At 32.4% G+C, this 23,290-nt stretch overlaps 1 protein-coding gene across 5 annotated transcripts in view; it reads left to right on the forward strand.

Annotated features, from left to right (window-relative positions):
- The window catches only part of LOC129798012 (serine-rich adhesin for platelets), a 148,819-nt gene continuing 125,529 nt past the window's right edge, over nucleotides 1-23,290 (forward strand). For all 5 annotated transcript variants that reach the window (XM_055840944.1, XM_055840945.1, XM_055840947.1 and 2 more), the window contains exon 1: nucleotides 1-452. The gene's annotated coding sequence lies outside the window, so the exon portion shown is untranslated. The remainder of the gene's footprint in view (nucleotides 453-23,290) is intronic.

Consider the following 23,290-nt stretch of genomic DNA (forward strand, 5'->3'; position numbering starts at 1 on the left):
TTGTCACGGATTTTGACAGAGTTCCAAGATGGTGCCGGAGGAAAATCCGCGTTATTTTGTGCTCCTGAAAATCTCTCGATTTGTGGGTGAAAAATACGGCAAAATGTGCTAAATAGTTGATTAGGAGTGTTATGAAAATTGTCCGGGACGGATATTGCCATCTATCCCTGTGTGTCAGTGCTGAATTACTGCGTATAGTCCGTTTGAGAAACATCTGTGTTTCCGTTTCCGTGCCCCAAGAGTGTACAGTAGTTTGGGAAGGCGCCTACAGAGAATCGGGCTGAACAGAAAGAAGAGAGAGAGAAAAAAATATTGTCTCGCCCTGCTAAAATAATCCACACCCAGACACCCAAATTCCACCCAGTTTTCGCAGCCCTCTTCAATCTCTGGCGGATTCCTGTGGCGGCGACTCTCCCGGAAAAAAATAACCGTGATCATCGAAGCAGAGGAAGGTAAGGAAGAGATCTTTTTTTTTCGGGGGCATCTTTTTCTGTCGTCACACACTCCTCTCGCGGGCCAGACTCATTCGCGAGCGGCACCCACGTATAAATAAAATTAATGCACACAATATTTCTGTCGTGGATTTCGGGAAGAAGACAATCGTTCGCATTGACTGGGGAGCTGAACCTGTGGAATTTTAGTCAGAGCTCACCCATCCTCAATCCACGGGCCGGATTACGTAAAACCAATTTCCCTCAAATCCATCCTCCTTTTACCCGCATTTCCCTCCGGGAATCACTCACGGATGAAATTGATTGACTCACAGTCAATTATCTATCAATTCTCCAATGATTGGTTGTTGTGTCAGAGAGTCCAAAAACCATCAAAGTACCAGAGAGTCAAAGAAAAAAAAATCCCAAGGAAGAACGGGGAAAACCCTTGAGAATCCTCTCAATCTTCCAAAGAAAAACTACTTGAGATGGATTTCTTAATTTTCCTCTTGAGGAGTTTCAATTTCCATCTATTATTTTTTTTATTTGGAGCACATTTTTCACCTCTCCGCCACGAACTTCTTTTTACAACCTGTGCAGAAATTAATTGAAAATTCCCGTGAAGAGAGAGGGAAAGAAAAACCATTTGGTGTGTGTAGCTCCAACAATATTTCCCGGATGAAAAATGCTGAATTGCAATGACTTGCGGCAAGTCCAGTTCATCAAAAGGAAGTATATAATCTGCTTGGGAATGCACTTTGGGAGTCATACATCTCAAAAGTTTCTTCTCTAACTTGGTTGAAGATGAGGTCTTTTTCACTTCTCTGAGAAAAGTAGACATTTGTGGGTTGTTTATTATGTTTTTACTTAGTTCTGCACAGTATAATACTCCCCCTCTCTTATCTCTGAAGACCCTGAAGACGTTACGGGTTTAGAAGAGTTAGAACGAAAGATATTTTGGAAAACAATAAATTTATTTGCTAAAGAACGCAGCAGAGATATCTGATAAAGAATAGATTGATTTGCTAAACTTCGACAAGATAAAATTGAATTCTTAGTGAGTTTTTCATTGGGTTTGTCCTCAAGAATGAAACAAAGGAAAAAATTATCCAAAAAAAATTGTAAAGCTTCATAAATAACAATTAAGGTCTCGATGCCAAAATTTGTCAAGAGAATTGTTTATTTCCAATACTTTTTATGGTTTGAGATATTTAGGGGAAAGCACGCTACCTTCGGGCACTCCGGGTAACTCAATGTTTTTTCCACGTTCTTAATGGATTTGACCCATGGTTCTTTTCAGAAAATCTTAGGCATTGGATCTGGATTATTAATTAAATTATATTAAAAAAGAGTTGAAAAAATGTGTTGTTCGAAGCTTGAGTCGTCCGAAGGTAGCGTGCTGTCTCCTAATTAAATATTTGGTAGTATAATATATTTTAACGACATCGTGATCTCTGATTGGTTAAAGGTTCTAATTGCTTTCAAGCTCTAGTCAATGAGATATCGAGATGACAATAACATATCCACTTAAAATAAAAATTGTATGTGTTTAAGGATTTATTAATAAATATCTACAAAATAATTTTTAAATGGAAAATTTATAGGTTTAAAACTTTTTAACTTATTTTTCTTAATACAAAATCTTTGGGATTGACTAAATATCTAAACAAACATTGAAAAAAATAATTATTTAATAAAAATAATTTTCCGTATAATAAAAATCTAGGCACACCTTCAAGGATATAGAGAGGATTTTAGTAAAAATTAGCCAAATTTGAAATTAAGAAGAATATTTTTGGAGGATTATTTCCCATTTTTCGAACACTAAGAACCAAGAAATTGCTCGATAAGAATCACAAAAAATCCAATTTTATTTCAATCTTCATAAATTTGAATTTCTTGAAGAATCAATAAAATCCTTTAGTCAGATCTTTGGAAAAAAACTTAGGAACTGTTCTTTGAGAAAATTCTGATCTTTGACTTATTTCTACATCGATTTTGATGATTTTGAATGTGAGTAATTTGTTAACAATGTCCCAAAAGAAGTGTTCTAAAAACAAAAAAGGTCCTTAGAATGTATTGGAAAGTATCAGCTTAGGAGAAAGTACTCTCCCTTCGAACGTTCATCCCTTCGCACAATGTGAATTTTAGTTTTTCATAAGAGATTTACATATTTCTATTAAATATTAGTGATCATACCCATCTTCCCGTATAAGTGGCCTACGTGCATAGACAGTCCCGAAATATACAACCAATGAAGGGATTTTCCATCGTTTTCATTCCGGAGGTTGGAATCGACACTAAGACGGCGATGGCCGCATGGGGGGGGGGGGAAAGAAAACAGAGATGAAAATAAAATTTAATTTAAAAAGAATAGATATTTATGTGGTAATTATGTGTAAGTCCCTATTTTTATCATCCATATTTTCATCCGATTTTGATGATTTTAATAGGTTTGGATAGCTTATAAACTGTTTTCATTAGTTTTTCAAGGAACGAATTAGCTTATTTTTTTTAAGTAAAATAAATCAACAGTAATTTCGAATTTCTTTTAAAATTTTAGAACTTTTCTACAAGATTTCTCTGTTTAAAATTAATTTTATTATCGAAATATTTATTAAATATTGCTTAATTCCTAATCCAAGTGAAAGAATTTAGTAAATGTATTTATTAATAAAATAAGTTCAAAATTAATCATCATCTCATTGCCCAATTGGTTGCAGTTTTGATGTTTTCAAAGTTTTAGTCAATCAGAGCACGTGATTAAAAGCATAAATTTGTTGGAAATATTTTAGTTAATAAAATTAGATAAACAGTCAAATGCCACAGGTTTTATCGACTGTTTCATTCGTTCTTGTGTTTCCGATTTATTTTGCTTGTTTTTTTTTGATCCTATTTGTTCTAAATCTAATGATTCGTATAAGCCATTTTATTGTTGAATTGGTCAGAAACACGATTTTGGTCAATTATAATTGCGAAATGATCAACAACATATTTCAATTATGGCCAATAAATACCACGAAATTGATCAGGAATCAATTTAATGCATACTTAAAGTTGCCAAGATGGTTCATGACTTCCTCATTTTATCTTTTGCCAAGAATATTTAACTAATGCATTAAAAATTTATGATTTTCGTTTTTATTGACTACTTTTAAATCTTTATATTAACTAACCATCTCATAAAACTGAGTTTAAATTGTTCTTTAGCAACCAATTTTTATGGTCCGATAATGATTTTTTATATAATAACAATACTGTCGTATTTCTCAAGCCTTTAGACTAAAAGAAATGTACAGCTGGTTCTTGTTAAATAAAAGACCTAAAAAATCGATTTTTATAAATATAAATGTATTTAAATTAATAAATAAATAAATCGGAGACAGCCAAAATACCGAAAGCCAAAATCCGAAAGGGCCAATATCCCGAAAACCAAAATCCCGAATGGACAAAATTCTGAAAGGGATGAAATTATATGGAGGATAATTTGTAGAATAATTTCCCAAGACACAGAAAATTTCCCTTTGCCTCCAGCAAGCGAGGGTACAATCGTGGGAGTATCTAGGACACTTTTAAGAATTCGGGATTTTGGCCCATTCGGGATTTTGGCTTTCAGGATTTTGGCGTTCGGGATTTTGGTTTTCGGGATTTTGGCTTTCGGGATTTTGACCGGGACCCATAAATAAAAATAAACAATTCAAATTCAGAATTAAATTCTCTTTTAGTTTATCTAAAAAATTGTCGAATTTATTTTGTTCTGTATTTAGAGCAAAGTCAGAAGGTTGTCCCGAAAAAGCATTTTTTTTAAAACCCTGAAAATAATTAAGGGAAGTCTTTCAGGCTTTGCACATACTCTGGCTTCGAATACGGGTCTTTCTTTTATTTTTTATTTATTTATATATATGTAAGTTTTGGGAAAGGGGAGATAATGAGGGAAAACTCTTCTTTTAATTTAATAAATGTTTTAATTTAATAATGTGTAACTTCATAATTGAAAAAGTATGTGTCCTCTCTCCGATAAATTGAAAAGGACTCTTGTAAAACTCTGAAACTTAATTTCTATTATATACAATTATCACATTACTATCTTATGTACAGCCCCACTATTGTACTAATATTTGTACAGGGACATGAATCAGAAATATATTATTATTATTATTATTTTTTCATCTGATCTCTTCTTCGTTTTGAATGAAATCTTTATTCAAATTCATTCCCACATATTTAATTATTTTATTTATATTTATTTATTTTTATCAATTCGAAGAAATTGTAAAAAAATGAAAAGTACACCATATTTCGGCATAGTTGCATGCAAGCACCAAAGTCTTAAGTTTGAAATGTAATATTTTTAATATAAATTGAATATTTTTGCTACTTCTTTTGAAGGAGTGTTCCTTGGAACCTTGTAACTAGATTATTGTCTTTATTTTCTCTAAAATCATTCTTAATAACATTTTAAAATGAATAAAAATGTAGACATAGCTTTGGTGGTATATTTCGGCCACTTTTATTCTCATAGTTCCTTGCCCTTCGGGAATTCTTCAAGAATCTTTTTCACATCATCTCGTTCGTCGAAGCGACATTTTTTTGTTATTTTTTGCATTGTATAATCTCTCTAGAGCAGAGGCGTGCAAGAACCGTTGAAACCGAATAAACGTCAAATGAAACATGTACGTTAATGCTCAAAGCGCTACTAGAACAAACTTTTTGTCGTTTATTCGGTTTCAACGGTTTTTGCACACCTCTGCTCTAGAGTATGCAAAAACTAAAAATTCATGGAAATTTGAGGGACAAAACAAGTGGGCGAAATTGCAAGCTGTCCGGAATTGGGTACACTTACCCTAAAATGCGCAGCAAAGTTCTGAATATTCGTCCAAGCGCTTACAAAGCTATTTCGCGTTCTCCGTCTATGTATCTCCGAAAATACTTCAAATTGGCCTCCGAAAATTTGTCCAGTATATTTTTAAATAGTTTATCTATCGATTTAAGCAATTAAAAATCAATTTTTTGACCCTGTAATCAGTGAAACTCCCTTAATTGAATTTTCGTGATCTAAAAACCCGAAATGAAAATGAAATTTGAAAACTTCCAATACGGATTTAATGGTGTGAGAGGTCAAGAAATTTTTGATTTATCACTTGTAAAAATAGCAATTTGTAAAGTTAATTGTGTAATTTTCCATAAAGTTTTCAATTTAGCAAAATCAATTTATTGTAAATTAAAATTAATTATTGATTGTTTTAAATGGATTATGATTTCATTATAATTTTCCCATTGGGTTGTAATTTATTGAAGAGTCCTTTGCATAGTAATTTCCTCAGACAACAAATTCAATTATTTTTGAATTTTAAAGTGGATATGATACCCTGTACATCCGGTGATTTCATGTTTTTTTTTAAGTGCTTTTTGAACAAGAAGAAGTGAAGTGTATTAATATCATTTCCTGAAGTGGCAATATTGAAGAAGAACACTCGTTATGCTTTTATTAATAACGAATTATTTACGCATTCGTGGGGGGTATTTTTTCAACAGAATTTATCTTTGACTGTTGGTTGGTGGAAGTTTTCTTCCCTTCTACAAAATTTTATTTTTAAAATTAATATATCGCGTAAATAGAAGATGGTGTTGTTTTCTGAGCCTAATGAAATTTTAGGCAAAAATTATGGGAAGAAATTGAATTTGTCGCCTTCAAGGGATCTGTGAGGGTATTACCTCATAAAATTGAACGTTAAAAATTTATCTCTTGCCAAGAATATTGTTGAATAGGGATGAATTGTGTATAAGGGAAGATTGTGTTGAACTTGAGGGCTCAGGAGTGTCAATGGCATGTGCTATAAATTGGCAGGATTTGCCAAAGATGATCAATCAAAGGAATTTTGGTGGTTTGAGGGTATAATTGGTGAATATTTTTCCTGCGGAACCATTTTCTCAAAGCATTTTGTGATCAATCAATTCAAATGAGATGAAATCCCTGGGATTATCTTAAAGCTTCTCTTTCCTATTTTGTGTGTTCCATTTCTAGGATATTTATATATGAAAGTACGAGTGGATGACGTAGAAAATCCTCTGTGGTGTGTCTAAAATATCCTGATGGTGGTTTTTACTTTTAGACCACATTCAGGGATAAAAAAAAAGTTCATCAGAGTGGTTTGGAGGTGAATGGAAAAAAACGGAGACACGGAAAATGTCAGCTATGGAATTTATGGGGATTCCTCACACTTCCTGTTAGCTTTTTCCCTCATACCAGTCAAATGGTATTTTGGTGGAGAAAGTAAAGAGGAAATTCACTAATTCCTCAGTACACTCATCTGTTATAATTTCAGGCATCACTGCATTCATATATCATAGAATTATGGAGGCGTGTGCCATCGGATCTATTACGATTTTTGCTTTATTTATTTTTTTATTTTTTGCTTTATGTTCTGCCAGAGACAGACGCGTGTTACTAATAGAGACCCTAGCCCCATTTTCCCTATGCTACAAAATATCGTATTTTCTGTCTCTTAACAAAGTCAAATTGTTTCCAGTAATTTATGTAATCTCTTTACTTCTTGTTTCGTGATGCTGAAGAAGTGCTGAATATGCATTCAAATTGGCGAACACAGAGACTCAGGAGAACAAAAAATTGCCATCGCAATGAAATTTCCATCAGTAGATGGGTCAATTGAATTCAATCAATGGTCATACCCTTAGTCATACCATCTACCATTAATTTGATATCCCTCTCAGCCATATACGACCCCATTGAAATACCAAACTGCCTTTCTGGTATATTTACACAAAAGGAATAATTTTCTCACCAAACATCCATTAAGCTTCCCCGGAAAATTCCCAACTTTTCACTCTCGTCTAATTCACACGAAAAAATTCAATAATTCCAGGAGCTCTAACAACCATCACTCAATTTTGCCTGTAAAACTTTTTTTTCTGCAGGCAACATCCCAAATTCCTCCGATAAATATTTCCTGACCAAACAGAAAAAAAATGCTAAAAAAATTTCCATTTCTCTCTTTGTGTTGAGCTGTGCCAAGAGTAGATTTTTTTTTTTAAATTTATAAATGGTTTTTGGCGCGTTTGGAATAATTAAAAGTAGCGCAAGAGCAATTTTGGCAGGGATTTTAGTAGGATGTATATATGGTCAGGAATTTATTTATATGGTACATCTGACTTGGGGAATTGAAGTCTAATTGATAAGAAATACTTTTGTCGATATTGGTTCAATTTCTACTCAATCGCAAACATAAACACACCCCACGTTCAACACAATGAATTCTCCCCTAGTTTTGTGGATATCTCTAAGGGTTCATCATTCTATAGGATTTAGATACTACGACGGGAAATTGTTTAGGATACAATGGGATAAGTTAGAATAGGACCTAAGAAAAAGAAAAAGACCACAGAGAAGTAGTCTTGATGGTAGGGAATGTGCATACGTGGTAGGTTTTCTATTGTCTTCTAAAGCAAAATTAAAATAAAAATTATTGGATAAAACTGAGCGTGAACAATAGGGGAAAGGCTCATAATTTTGTCCAGTTTCTTATTTTGGACACTTTGAGGATAAAATTGGACACTAAAAATAGATTGATTAAATTTATGGATTTTTATTCCAATATTTGAGGAACAATGAATTCTATCTAAATATTTGATCTTTTTGGAAGATTTTAAAACTAAATACGTTAAATTTTGAATATGATTTGAGTTAAAATTGCTTTGTTGAAAATTCAGTGTGAGCAATTGCTTACGAAAAATATGACAGAACTTCGTGTATACTTCAGTCTTATTTATCTGTGGTGATGTACTTACATTGTTTCTTCGTTTTTTTTTTTGAGTGATATTATTGAATATTCATTGAATATTGTGTTGATTAACGTTAATGGTGATTTGTACATTTGACCTGAAGTGAGATTTGCCTTGTGAATTAGATTTTTCATGTGAAAAATGGGAAAATTTTTAAGACATTCACCTGTGAGGTGATACTCCTTATTTTGGACAGGTGTTTTTTCTCACGAAATTTCGTGAAGTTTTAACTTTTGTGATGACTATGTTGGACAAATGCCTGGAGAAACAAAGGAGCATCATCTCTACGAGAGAGATGTAGCGAGAAATACCTTGAAAGGCTCCCGGAAAGGCCAGGGAATGAGCGAATCCGCACGTACTTGGAGTACCGAAGTCAACTCACTTTAATGAATGATATGGAAAGTTTCTGGGGTTCTTGTGATATCCTACGTTTCCCTTACATAATCAGGAAGAGGACTTGGTAAGATTGGTTCATGAAATGAAGTACAATGTGCATCCTGTTGAGGCGGATTAGCTGTCCAAATTTACAGCCAAGTTGTCCAAATTAATAACCAAGTTGTCCAAAATAAGAGTCAAATTCACCTCTACATATCAATTCATTTTTAAACATATTAAAACTAATTTTAGTAAAAATAAGATGATAAATAGCTTGCCAAGTTTCTAAACAACCCTTCTGAAAAGAGAGTAACAAAAAAAGTCAATTAGTATTGAAAATATCGCACTTTAAACTTGGAACATCGATGCTTATAAGCAGACTGTCCAAAATTATGAGCCTTTACCCTATAGAAATCTAAAATCGATATATACAAATGTAAAGAATATTTTTCGTTATCACGTTATCAGATTTTTTGATTTTGTTTATCCAAGACTCACTCCATTTTTGTCATTTTGGAGTCATTTAGAATTTTTGTTGCTTTAGAAGTTTTCTAAAAAGACATTGACATTATTATATATCAAGACCAGGGTATGAATTCTGAGATGATGAGTTTTTCACGTGAGAAATTCACGGCTTTGAGATCACCTTTAGTAAGCATTTTGTCAAGCTTTCGTAGAAACTTTCATGTGAATTCTTAGATGTTGCAAGTGTTTCACATGACACTTTTTGTAAAAGCTTCATCAAACGTTTACAGAAAACGATCTAAATACATGATAATCTAAATCATGTGAAAAACTCACGCATCTCAGAATTCATACCCAGGAGTGGAATGATAACCTTTCAATACTATCGAATCTAGTAGGGGATACTGGGGCAAAAAGTCACAAAACGGATATTTTATTTTTTACAAGCTACCCGATCGCCATAAAAATTTCTAATTAGGGCAGTTTTATAGGAAATTTACCGCTCTACAACTTTGTAAAAGTAATTTTTCTCTATTTTGTAAGGAAATAGATCCGGATTTATATATCCGCTTTCTTAAAAGTAATTTTGTAACCATTCTCAAAAAAGCTGGGGCAAATAGTATCAGGCATGCGGTATTGTCAAATTTTGATTCGCTTTATTACGGGCTTTCGTAAATTAAAAAAAAACCTACATATATGACATATTTTCATATGAAAATTATTCCTCTACACCTCTGTAAAATACCGTTTTCTCTATTTAAAAGAGGAAAACGCTTTTCAAGCTATTCTAGAGTCGTTTTTAATAAAAAGATTTTTGGAGCAAAGAATCTTCGTAAAATTCTAAATTATATAGCGGTTTCATATTCAAAGAATTCAAATCATTTAGAAAAGAATCACCAGTGCACCAATTTTGAAAAATAAGTATGTAATAATTGATATTTTCTTCAAGGAAAATATTTCAAAAATAGGTCTAAAAATTTCGGTATTTTATTTTCTAAATTCCTTGTTCGAATTCTAAGAAACTAACGAGATTGAAGAAGGTCTTTGGAGGCTACCTATGGAAAAAATTTAAGCCGCTATCTTATTTATCTTGGAAGATATTGAATTTTGAAATTTTCGATTTGTTACTTTTTGCCCCAGTCTCCCATATCTATAAATCTGTACCTGTTAGATTTAGTGAATGACGGATTATTAAACATTATCAGACCATATATTGTACTATTATTAAAAATAGGCGTGATTATGTAAGAATCATACTTAAAATAAAATTGTTTATATAATGTGGACATACAAATCACAGCAATTTGAAGTAACTTTTAGTGCTTGAAAAATTAAATTTTATTTTTTTTAGTCCTTCTCATATATGTTTAGTTAAGGCCGCCGATTCAAGCCCATTCTTTAGAAATCCAACCATTTAGAAATAGCAACTTCAATAAATTGTGTATCTGACTGACAGAAAAGCCAATCAATATTTAAATAAGTTCCTAATATTAGAATATTGGATGTATTCTTGTCTTTTAATTGATTACCCTGCTGATATGAAATTTGTGTGAGTGAAAGCATCCGAAGTTGATGGAATGGGCAAAAATAGAAATCCGAAGCTTTTCCTGGCCCGAAGTTTCTCTTTTGGCCCATTATTTTGGTGTTTTGTGGGGGAGGGGTGGAGTTCTTCTCTTCGTCGTCGCGAGTTCCAAACATTGGAACGCTTCGATAGATGGGAAAATTCACGGACTATATATTGTTGTATTTTTTTCTGTGTTTGTTCGTCAGTTTGGTTTGGGGTAAATGGGTGGGGGAGGGTGGATTTAGTATGAACGTGTATGTATAAGGCCCTGTGATGGATGAAATAGTAAATTTTGGTGTGCGTCAATTTTCTCTCTTGACAATGGTTCGCTATTCTATAACCCCAAACCCTTGGATTTTTGGATGGAAAACCCCATTAGCGCGCGAGGTGATTTTTCGTTGAATTTCTCTGGCATGGATCGTCTGACTTTTGTTGGTAACCCAAACCAATCCCCTCCTTTCTCGCAACCCATAACATTTCCCCAAGCCTCCGTTTCGCATGAAAACGACACACTCAACGCTTCGGATGATGAATTTTCACCCCTTATCATCACTTTCAGAGCATATATAACCGGTGTTGTCGCGGGCAAAATTGCTATATGGTACTTGGGGTATGTAAATAATCATTATTGGTGTTCTGGCTGTTGATCCTAAATCCTTCAGAATTGTCATGCTGGGTTAATTTTCACTTTTTGCTGTGCCCCGTTGTGCCACATTTGCCATTCGGGGATCTATATTTATCAAAATGAAAAAGAATGCCACAATAACAATCTGTCTCATTCCTATATCATGGATTTTACCACAGACTGATTGTTTTATATCACACAGCTTCTGTGATCGTATAAGTTAGTAAACCTGTTTTGATGAAGCTCATATTGACTGGGTAGATATTTGAAAACTACATTATACGGGCTTCAGACCTAAGGCTTAGCTAACTGGCTTAACTCCTCTAATTCCTCATCAATCATGGTTTTCTAGGAAATTGTTGTTTAGGATTGAATATTAAGGGCAAATGATTCATTAAATTTTGAAAAATTGCTTGTTATTAAAATTTTTGAGACCTTCGGGAACTGGGCGAAACGTCCAGTCCGAAGCCGGCATTATTCTAGGCTATTATCAACTTCAGTCGACTGATTGACGGGGGTAACTGGGATAAAAAATCACAAGACGGATACTTCATTTTTTCTCTGGCTACCGTAAGACTCGAGAGGTCTATAATTTAGAATATTTTATAGGAAATTTACTGCTATACAACTTCGATACAGATAATTTTTATTAATCTATAAAGAAAATATGCTTTTTGAGTAAGCTTTCAAATTCTGGATTCCGAAAATCTGGAATATCAACTATCTTCAGGATATAGGGATCAATCCCGGGATTACAGTATTGAATAAAATAGGGTTTCATAGTTCCGGATCCCGAATATCTCAGGATCCTGAAATCCTCGATAATCGAAAATTCCCATAGAACTGGAAGTTTCGCGCCTCAAAAAATTCGGAATCTCGAATATCCCAGGATCCCGAAAATCCTGGAATCCCGTAAATTCCGGACAACTGAATACCTTGAAGTCCCAAACCCCTCGGGTTCCCAAGTATTTTTTTTAATTTAATCTTTTTCCGAAAACAGTTTCAAAATAGCAGAATTCCGGAATTCTGGGATCCCAAAATTCAGGATTTGTTATATTCTTAATATTTGAGTCATTTCGTTTATATTTATTTATTTATTTTTTTTTTTTTGAGATTTTGGGTATGTAGCAAGCATATTTGATTGAAACCTTTCCGAAATGTGGATAAAATTAGAAATACATCGACCCATTCTTTAAAGGGATTGTATTTTATTCAATTCAATTCAATTTATTTCATCTCCAATTTTGCGTCTGCCGACCGACTTCACTACCGATCTCATCAGGCAAAACGGCAGAAAACTCCTGAATCACTGATCGTATAAGCCACTTACAATGTTTATAATACACTTCATGTTAATTTTAAGGTAACTTATTTAAGTAATTTATTTTAGGTAATTTATTAGTAATAGTATTTGATTTGGTGGGTGCACTTACGTGAAGAAATTGGGGGGTCGCCACCGTCAAAATTTTTCGAACCCAAAACTCTTTCGTTACTGGGTATGTAAATGGTGAATCATTCATATTTATGTAGTACCCATGTAGTACCTAATTCTAGTGATTTTATTTTTTATTTTAATGATATGTGGTACTTGTAATTCATTTTTTCGAATAATGGGTCCCGTTTATTTTGTTACTAATTTATTGATTGTTCTTCATTAACTTAAAAAAGGTATTTTAAGAACTAAAAAAAAAACAGAGAAATCGTTATGAGAGTTTTGTAAATGAAAACGTTCTTTTGATAACGATTTATGTTGCTTTAGAATAGGCATCATTTTCATCAATCACTTTATATACTTGATACGAAAATTTACCAAATTTCTTGGAGTATTTTTTGAGGTCTGCAGAGGCAGTTATGGCTAATGACCAGTAGGAGAATTCTGTAACAGTATGACAATGCCATATGACAAATTTAATTTTTTTACATGGTAAATTCGGATGCAAAATCTGATTCATATCAGTTCCTAAGAGCTTGATAGAGCTCTGCAATGGCCATGCAATGCTCATTGGGTTTTAATGTTGTCTTCGTTCTCTTGATCCCTAATTTATCAAGAAAATTTGTCATATGACATTGTCATACAATTACAGAATTCCATTGCAGAACAGAACTGTGCAGTAGTTTTAGGCAACTTTACTATTACAGTAAATGCGGCACCGCGTTACCGATTTCGAAAATAGCTTTCGAATTTACAAATGTTCATAGCAAATGATAAGTAGAGTGCGTTCTGTTCCGATATCTTTAGGTTGTATCCTATCTTATGCGATTTTACTTTACGATCATCCAAAACTATTTTCTGGATTTGTCATTAATGTTTTCCGGAACGAAAGACGATTTTGGGCAGACGGTTGAACGTCATCAGTATTTAAAGTCAACAAACCATCGTTTTCATGAGTTTAAGGTGCATAATCCGGATAACACTTATCAAGTCGGGTCTTTGCTCTGACTGTGTTTTTTCCGTCGAAAAGGAACACTTGCATTTGATTTGAATTCATTGTTATCAAGATATCAAAAATTGACTCACGTTTAAGCTCTGTAAATATCTTACTGATATTAACAGAGGGTGGTATACCTTTTTTTTATTATATAAATTTGTCATTAATGACACCATATATTATACTATGTGTCAGTTCCGCCACATTTTGAGTGATTTAATATAAGTACTACGATAGCTATTATAGCTTGAGCACCCCTATATAGCAGTGAATTTCCTTATGCAAATTTAATTACTTAAACACTTAAGCAAAATAATTAAAAAATTTACAATGCACTTGGTTAAGAACATCTTATACCGAATTTATAATGAAATAATCATATCTCTTATAAGCTTTTACGAGTTTAGCACTATGGTTCTTTTGAGAGCTTGTTCCTTGCCAGAGGAAATCTTCTCGAATGTGATTTCAGCAGCAAATGTTTCGGAGGAAAAACGAAAAGTTGTGGGAGAGAGAAAGAGAGAGGAATCATGGTGAGAAATCTTTCTCGGTCATGAGGTTTCTCTTTTATTACTCCTTGTTGAAAATTGCAAATAGAACTTTTCGTAATGTGATTTCCATTAATTTTTTTTTTCGTCATCTTGTGGGTTTCCTCATTTTTCTGGCCTCTCTCGGGGGGGGGGGGCGCTTTTTTGTGTTCAGCGCGACACATGGATAAAAGTTATTTGATTGATGGGACAAATCATCTAATTCAGCTGCTACCTCAATTGATGATGATGGTAAAATATTGCAAGTGATGGTAGTTTTTTTTTGTGTAGAGGGCTTAGCCCATTGTGATGGGAAGTGATTGGGTAGCAGGAATCCCATTGAGAGGTCAATGGGTTAGTGGAGAATATTTTTGCAAAAGAATTTCCAATCTTTTGTCTATATGGTCAAATGTTTTATTGCCACTTCTGTTTTTTTCGACTATGGCTCAGGGATATAAATGTCCAGTAAGGAAAACTATATAGATTGGAATTGGAATTGGAAATTCTACTCTCTCTAACAATCTTCCCAGAAATATTGGATTGAAAGAAAATATTATTAGATTTTTTCATCATAAAAATTGTTGTGGAATTGATATTTAAACATTCATCTCTTTTGCAAATTGTTTTTCACCATGCTGCTGTCTATGCAAAATTTATGGGTTTTGCTTTGAACAAAAAAATGGTTTATTCAATTTTGAATTACATGATATTTTAGCATTTTAGTATTCACGAAAAGTGATATTGATAGACTATGAAATATGCAACACGATATTATACAGCTTTTCCACTCATTCTGAGCCTGAGCTATATTAATTTTAGTGAAAATTATTGAGATTTTCTATTAAATTTGTAAATTAAATAAAAAAACAGATTTAATAAAAATTATCACTAGTGTAAATTAACCCTTTTGAATGTGAAATTTTATGTTTAATTAAAGGATTTCTTTCATCCTTTAATCACAATTTATGTCTCCAGAATAAATCATCGTTGGTATGCAATTTTTTACTGTCCTTACTGTCCATCAAATAGACTAAATGTTGGTACTTAAGAGCTATGGGACTGGAGGGAAATTAAATTATATCTCGCAATATCTCAAGAGAGAAGGATAGGAAGAGTTAGAGAGTGAGGATGGATAACTTAAGGAGTTAAAGTGGTATTTTAATCCTTTCCTTTGATAAATATGAGAAAATTAATCTGAATTATTTGCCCTGGCTTATAGAGAGAAGAATAATATCGGGAACTATTCAAATAATGGTGAAGTATAAATAACATTTCTTGGAAAAGTCCAAAACAATATTTTTGCTAGGGTGGAGTAACCACTTATCGCCACTTTTAGGAAAAAGTGAAATTAATTGTATTATAACTTTTGACCCCTTATTATCAGATAACTCAAATTTGACACAAAGCTACTTAGATATTGGCTCTAGATTCTTCAAAACAATTGTCCTACAATTTAACGCGGGAGTACATAAAAAACTGATTTTTATTAACAATGCAAAAATAACCACTTCGTCGCCACTTTTTACCACATTTCGCCAATTCTGTAACCACTTCTCGCCACCCATTTGAAAATGTCCAAATTCGATTATTTTGAGCTATATTACACTGGTGAAAATAAAAGGGTCAAATTGACCCTTTTCTACAAAAATGGATCATATTTGACCCTTTGAAAGGCTCACTTGAATCTTTTGAAATTTTGTAGGCATATTTATCGCGATAAATCGTGTTTTATCGTAAATTTATTACTCTTATCGTATTTCTCTCATCTAAGCAAACATCAAAGGTGACTTTTTCATTAATTTTATTCGTTTATTTCGGAGATAAATAGGTATCAAAACAGTGACCCTTTCAAAGGGTCATGGGTGACCCTTTTATTTTTACCAGTAGTGTATGCAAAGAATACATTCAGCATTTCTTTTTCCTCATGATCACCTTACTATCACTCACATTAAATGATTTTTCTTCACTTTTATTTGAGAAATCAAATTATTAGACTATTGCAGAAAGTAAACAAAGCAGATTTGACAATTGAAAATCTATGAAGTGAAGTTAGCGTCGCCTATTGAAAAGCTATGGCGACAGGTGGTGACTCAATTTTAGAATATTACCACTTTCTGCCATGGCTCATTTATACATAAAAATAATATAAAGTGAAATATTAACTAACTAAATACAAATTTTATGTATTCGTGGAATGTTATTAAATGTTCAATATACAAATTATTGATTCAAAATCGGAAGTTTTGTTCGATAAAAGTTTCATGATACTTACTATATTTAGTAAGAAATATTGGTTTCGATACACTTGCTTAAAATATTCCTCTGAAAAATGCTCAAACATTTAAATTCAAAACAAAAAATGAGTGTTTATCAACTCTATACGTAGCAGCAATAAAAATACAAGTAAACTTTGCGGCTAATTTATTTCATAAATCGTGAAAAATAGCGATTTCAATATAAGTGGCAAGAAGTGGGGCACAGCACTGGCGAGAAATGGTGATTCCACCCTATGTCAAGCTTGAGGAATTCTTCATTAATCTTACGGATATTTAATATGTTGCAAAAGAATTCTTATGAAACGGTTAATTTATTGTCAAAGAATGCTGAAATTGATTTTTTTTCTAAATGTTTCTGACATAGTTCTTCAAGCTTTCCCAGAAGCTGCTTTTCATGAAAATTGAAAAATGCAGAAAAGTATTGTATTTTTTAATAAATTCTTCAATTTTGAATACGTCACATTTCAATGCAGTTTTGTATCTATTCAAATTAAATTTTGTGTTTGAATGACAGGATTTATCTGATAAATTTGACAGCAGTCTGGGTGCAATGTATGAAATCGCTATATCGTAACGTTTGTAAATTCCACCCTAAAGCATATATTTTCAATAGAAAGCTCTATTCATGTGATTTTGGAAGCTTGGTGCCTTTTGTCATAGAGTAACTCCTACTTTGGGAGATATGACACAATGCTTTTCCAGTGAAAACACTTGATATTCCCCATTGATCTAAATATAATGATCTCAAAATGATTTTCTCTTCCTTCTTGATTCATGTTAGCATGGCAAATAATCCAATTGTGATTGAACTCACAATTTTAGGAACGTGTCAGATGTGAGGTATTATAATTAATTTTTAGAGATCAATGAATATGAAATGGAAAATGAGATTTATGCACGATTTGTAAGTTAAAAGACCAAGAGAGAAATGATTGTAGAATGGGAGAAATGTTTGTGGGAGTTGCTGGATTATTATGATTAAATTGACAATATATAGGAATGTTCACAGGGATTTACATTTTCCCAGATATATGGGGAATTTGTAAACTGGACAATATGGAAAGGGTAAATTATCTTTTCAACATGAAAATCCTTTCAATGCGCTTAATAGCACAAGCAAAGTTCGAGGGATGTTATGCGGTGTACAATCAGCAATAAGCTGGACATACTTTTGTGGTAAAAGATTTTTTTATAGCACATTTATACTATAAAGAATTAGAGAATGACACAAATTATCTTTGGACACTCCCTGTGAAAGACAGTTTAAAAAAATCCGCGAAAAAAGACACATATTGTGTGGCAAATTACATATAAAATGTAGGATTTAGCAATAAGTGAATTTAGAGTGGGTGGTTTCAGCACATTTACTCAGTTTCTAAGCGAAGAGAGGAGGTCAAGTACACTTTTTCGCGTGAAGTATTATTTCAAGTAAATTTTCCGGCTGTTTGAGATGGATTTATTTTTAGAATATCCACTAAAAAAAGCACAAAAAAATATTTTTTCTGTTAAAAAAAAACCCTAAATGTGACTAATTTGCATAATTAGCATTTACAATGGTTGCGGAAAGATACAAAAAACAGTACTCTATTTTCGCTTTGTCAGGATTGAAATGACAACTACATTTTTTTATAAGTTCTAAATTGAATAATGATCCTATTTGATTTTTTTTGTTTACCGAATTCATCTTTTTACTGCTCAGTACAGTACCAAAAGCCATATAAGCTATAAAGTCCTTTTGTCGACTAAAATTTTTATGGTTTATAGTAAGTTTATAGCATAACTAACAGCCTGTAGCAGTGCAGCAGTGCTGTAGCATAACTAACAGCAAAAAACATGGAAGTGATAGCATTCTAATCGTTAGAAATTGGTTAAGATTGTGAAATATTCTAAAATTCTCAAAGAATTTTGCTTAGGGGGAAGTGGGGCACCTTTGAAATTAAGAATTTTCACCTAGTTTTAAATAAAATTGATCACGATAAGGCTCAGTTTTATTTAAAAATGGGTGAAAAATCTCAATTTCAAAGGTGCCCCAGTTTCAAAGGTGCCCCACTTCCCCTATTAGTTAGAGAAAGGAAACTTAAAAGGGGGAAGTGGGGCACCTTTGAAAATGGGGCACTTTTGAAATTGGCATTTTTCTCCATTGTTTAGGTGGAACTGTGCCATATCATAATGTAATTTAGCTTCTCAATCTGTTTGTGCAGCTACATTATATCACGATAAGGCTCAACTTTATTTAAAAATACACACAGAAAAATTTTGACTCTATATTTAAGAATATATAAGATCCTGGGACCTTAAATTGGACGTGAATCCCCGAGGCGTATAAGTTGAGAAGCTCTGAGCGAAAGAAATGGGACAGAATCCCTAGCTCTTTCAAGTTAAGAGATCGGGAACTTAAGTTCAGCATTAGCTGGAAAATGAAAAATGTCTACAGATTTGCAAATTGCAACTAAAACTAAATGATCAAGGATTTAGAATTAGGGCATTGGCATTCATTGGATGGGATTTGAAATTAAAATTCCTGGGTGTTTCTGTTTAAGAATTTTTAATTTTTCTGTGTGTAGGTAGGTGAAAAATCCCAATTTCAATGGTGCCCTTTTTTGAAAGGTGCCCCTCTTGCTCCTAAAATTACTAGATTATTAGTGATTTTTAAAATTTATGATTGTTTTGAATGATAATGGTTAAAGAAAGGACGTAGTAAATTACATTCAGATTTGGCTGAATCAAGTATTTTTAAAAAATTCAATAAATTCTTTATTATTTAAACTATTAAATTGATTAAAGGTTTTTATTTATACACATAGAAAAAATTGGATGGTATTTTCCACAAAACGTCTCTAGATTCTACTGCCTCAAAGGATAGCTGAAAATAAATCCTCCATAGACACTTTTCTTTAGAATCTACTACTGTAGGATTCATAAGTTTGTTATTCTAAGTGAAAAAAACTATAAAAAACTATTGTAATTTTTTTTAATTAAGTTTGTGGTTCCATTACATTCCAGTGAAAGTAGTTTTAATTTTCATTTGAATTAAAAAAATGTAACATTTCATCGTTCAAAAGTTTGTTACGGTCTACACTAATATTTAATATTTCCATCGTTTTTGCGAGATAATTCAGCAATTTATTCTGTCATGAAAACAACAAAGCTTCCTACACTCGTATTGTGTCGAAGAGGCCATATAATCAAGGGGATCCTGCTTGAAATCCTTCAAATAATAAGATTTCTGAGCAGGGATTTTGATTTTTAGCAAAGTCCAAAGATTTTCAATGGGTTAGGCATCTGGGCTTTAGGATGGCCAGTTCCTTCATAACATTAATGCCTTGCTGTAATTAATGTTAATGTAAGATAAAGTCAACACCAATAATTTCCTTCTGGTAATATCATCTTCCGAAGAGTTTAAAATACATAGCAGCGTATGCAAGAGCACAAATCTTCTCATCGAATTAGCCGTCAAACAGCCCTATATCATGATACCTTGCCCTAATTTTTTAACAGTCGGATTTGTACACTTGTATGATAACATTTCCTTCTGTCGACGCCATACACATGCACTCGACCATCCCTATGCTTCATTCGAATCATCGATGACAAACAATCTAATGACGAACATATTTGACTGTCCGATTTAATATCCCTTTTTCTGCGTGATTTTTTTTTTATTTTGTAGGAAGGATGGTAAATTTTACCATTGTAGAGCAACCACTTATCCCATTGAGTGAACGATTTCGATCCAAATTTATATTATTAACTATAGTACTGTAGTTGTATATGGTTGTATAATTATAGTTGTACTATAGTACAATTTATTTAAAATCAAAGAATATTTATTTTTGCGTCCACCGCCGTCTTATCGTCACTGGTAAAAATAAAAGGATAAAATTGACCGTTTTGCAAAGGATGGAATTTTGAAATTTTCTCACTGTTTCAGATGGCCAAATTAAAAAAGAAAACCATGAATAAAAGTAATAGACTTAACATTCGAGAGTACTTCTACGTTGTTTTTTTTCCTTTTGTCATCTAAAACTGTTAGGAATTCTCAAAATTTCAAATTAGATGTGATTTCAAATAGCTCTATCTTACCCTAGTTTTACTTTTTTTTATGTAAACAGAGACAAAACATTGAATTTTCCAAGATGCAGCAATTTAAGTTTCGACAAAACTTGAATTATTCATTATTTATCGACTTGCTATCGGTTTGAATCGCGTCACCGTAGTGTCACATATAAGATTAATATTAATATTAAGAAAAGCCGGAAAGAGAGGCATATAGTATGCAAAATTTCAAATGGAAAATGACGTATGTTAGAAAGGGTACACTCTAGTGGAGTAATACGATGAGTAAGATATTACTGTTCGTATTAATTGTTTTCTGAATCGCATTACAAGCAATTCGAGCAATTTTTCATGCGTGCAAACTGTGATTCGGTCAGTTTTCGAGCGAAACACGAGAGAGAGGCAAAATAAAACACTTGCTATCTTTTTTTGGCATTCTCGCAGTTCAGAAAGTATTAATTTTAATATTAATCTTATATATGACATGGTCATCAGATTAGTTCAAAATTTAAAGATTGGTCAAGTAAACGTAATTTTGACTTAAATTGCTTAAGAAATAACTCAAAATTATCGTAGATTCTACTTTTAATCTCGAATATTATCAAAAATGAAATAAATGGAGAATATACCCGCCTGATTTACTTTCAAAATATCTTTATGGCCCATATTTATTAAGAATATTTCATGAAATCAAAATACACGTGCGTTGCTTTCTCTTAAACATTTTGCATAAGTCTATGCTACTCTTTGACACTCAGAATTGAACTAAAATGAATCTATCTTGATGTTCGAAAGAAGAAGAAGAGTGCGAAAGAGTGTGATATACATATGCAAAACGTTTGAGATAGAAAAGTTATATGAATTTTGATTTCATGATACTTATTGATCTAAAAGGTATGCTGGAGGTATTAGAATTATTCTAGAGCCATATCAAAGTATATAATTTTTATTAGGAAGGAGAGTGGAGGTAAGAAGCGTTAGTAATAGGGATTATGTGTATTGGGTAGGGTACCTAAAATTCGAAGTTGCTTGCACTATTATTTTTAAAATTTTAGGTCATAAAGAATTTGTTATAGTTCCTTTATAGTACAGAGTTTTATTTTACTATCACATTATATTAAAACAGGATTTTATGAATACATATTAGTCGGATATTACTACTCGTCAACCTCTTGCATGAACGTTATAACTCATCCATAAATACAACAACTAAAATCCTCAATTTTATTATGAAAATTTATAGTGAAGTCACGGAACGCATTTGATTACTCATACTCTTGATCATCTGTTGGGTATATGTGTAAAAGGTATAAATTTTACTAGAATATTGTATGGCAATAAGCACCCAATATGATGGCAAATTATGAGGATGATAGAAAAAAAAAAGTGTTCTCTTACTCCGAAACATGACTCCAAAGTGGTGACATCAACACTAAAATGTTCTCAATTCTTTTTGTCTTCTCATCTGGCTGGATCATTGAACAGAAGTCAAGTGAGAAGAGATGAAGAAAAAAATTGGCAGGTTTTCTTGGTGCAAAATTTTACGTAGGATGACTTTAGTCGTCAGTTGTACTGATGCTGGTGTTGGAGAGAATTAATAGCAATAGATTTTAGATGTTAACAAGACACACTGCCAGACACTTTTACACACAGACACAGACCAATTTTCCAAGGCGAGAAGAACATTAATTTTACAAAGAAGTACATATATATACGAATTTTGCCAAGAGCAGTAACTGCGGTTCAATTATGATATTTAACTTTATTTTCAAATAATATTAATTTATTGTAGTAGCTAAAATTTACAGCATTCACCACCAAATCGTATGATGTATTGAGTGAAATGTCTATGAGAAATTTGTTCAAGCAGATTCTTATAAATTATAGATGTTCCTTTACAGTCAAGATACCATCTAACTATATATATGTATATATAAACTTCTATATAGATCTCAAGAACGTGAAAAGAGCCAGAGAGTGAGAATTCCTTAAAATAAAACAAACGCATTTAAGTGTCGTCGTTATTCGTCTCTTCTGTGATTCCAATATTGTGCAAAAATTTATTTTAAAAATGCTGAGAACGTGACTCTCTTGGACCAGAAACAACTTTTACGCTAAAGTTATGAGGAGAATATGGTATATATATAAAAAGACTGAAAGAAAATAAAACCACCCTTTGACCGTTGTTTATATGAAATGCAAAACGTGTAATTGCATTAAAGCTTTATTTGACAAAAAACTACATCCCTTTTCTTAATTAATAAATTTCACTTTACTCTCACACTGTGTGTTGCCTTGTGCATTCGTAGAGTAGAAAAAAGCGTAATGCAGAATCAAGTTTAATGTTGCACCTCTCAAAAAGAGGAAATTGCAGTGTCAACTAAACTCTAAACAGTCATTACTTTTAATAGTAATTGCTTTTGAAAGTTTTTACCATGGTTTTTATTCTAAATTGTATTTTGTCTAAAATGTTTATGTTACAGGTCACTGGTTTCGAAGTTTTGCAAATTGAAGCAATTATATTAGAGAATATAGACAATAATCGAAAATAATTTACTATGTAGATTCAGTTTACTTTTAGTCGATTGCTAAAAAGTTTTAAAATCTTGTTACTACACTTAGAAAAAAAAACGGCGGTGCGATTAACTTTTTTTCCTCATAACTTTGACACTTTTTAGGTGTAAAAATATATCAACATTTTTTAATGTTAATTTTACACCTTTTTAAGGGTAAAAATAACATGAA

This window comes from Phlebotomus papatasi, chromosome 1 (genome assembly GCF_024763615.1).
Source record: "Phlebotomus papatasi isolate M1 chromosome 1, Ppap_2.1, whole genome shotgun sequence".
Lineage (NCBI taxonomy): Eukaryota > Metazoa > Arthropoda > Insecta > Diptera > Psychodidae > Phlebotomus > Phlebotomus papatasi.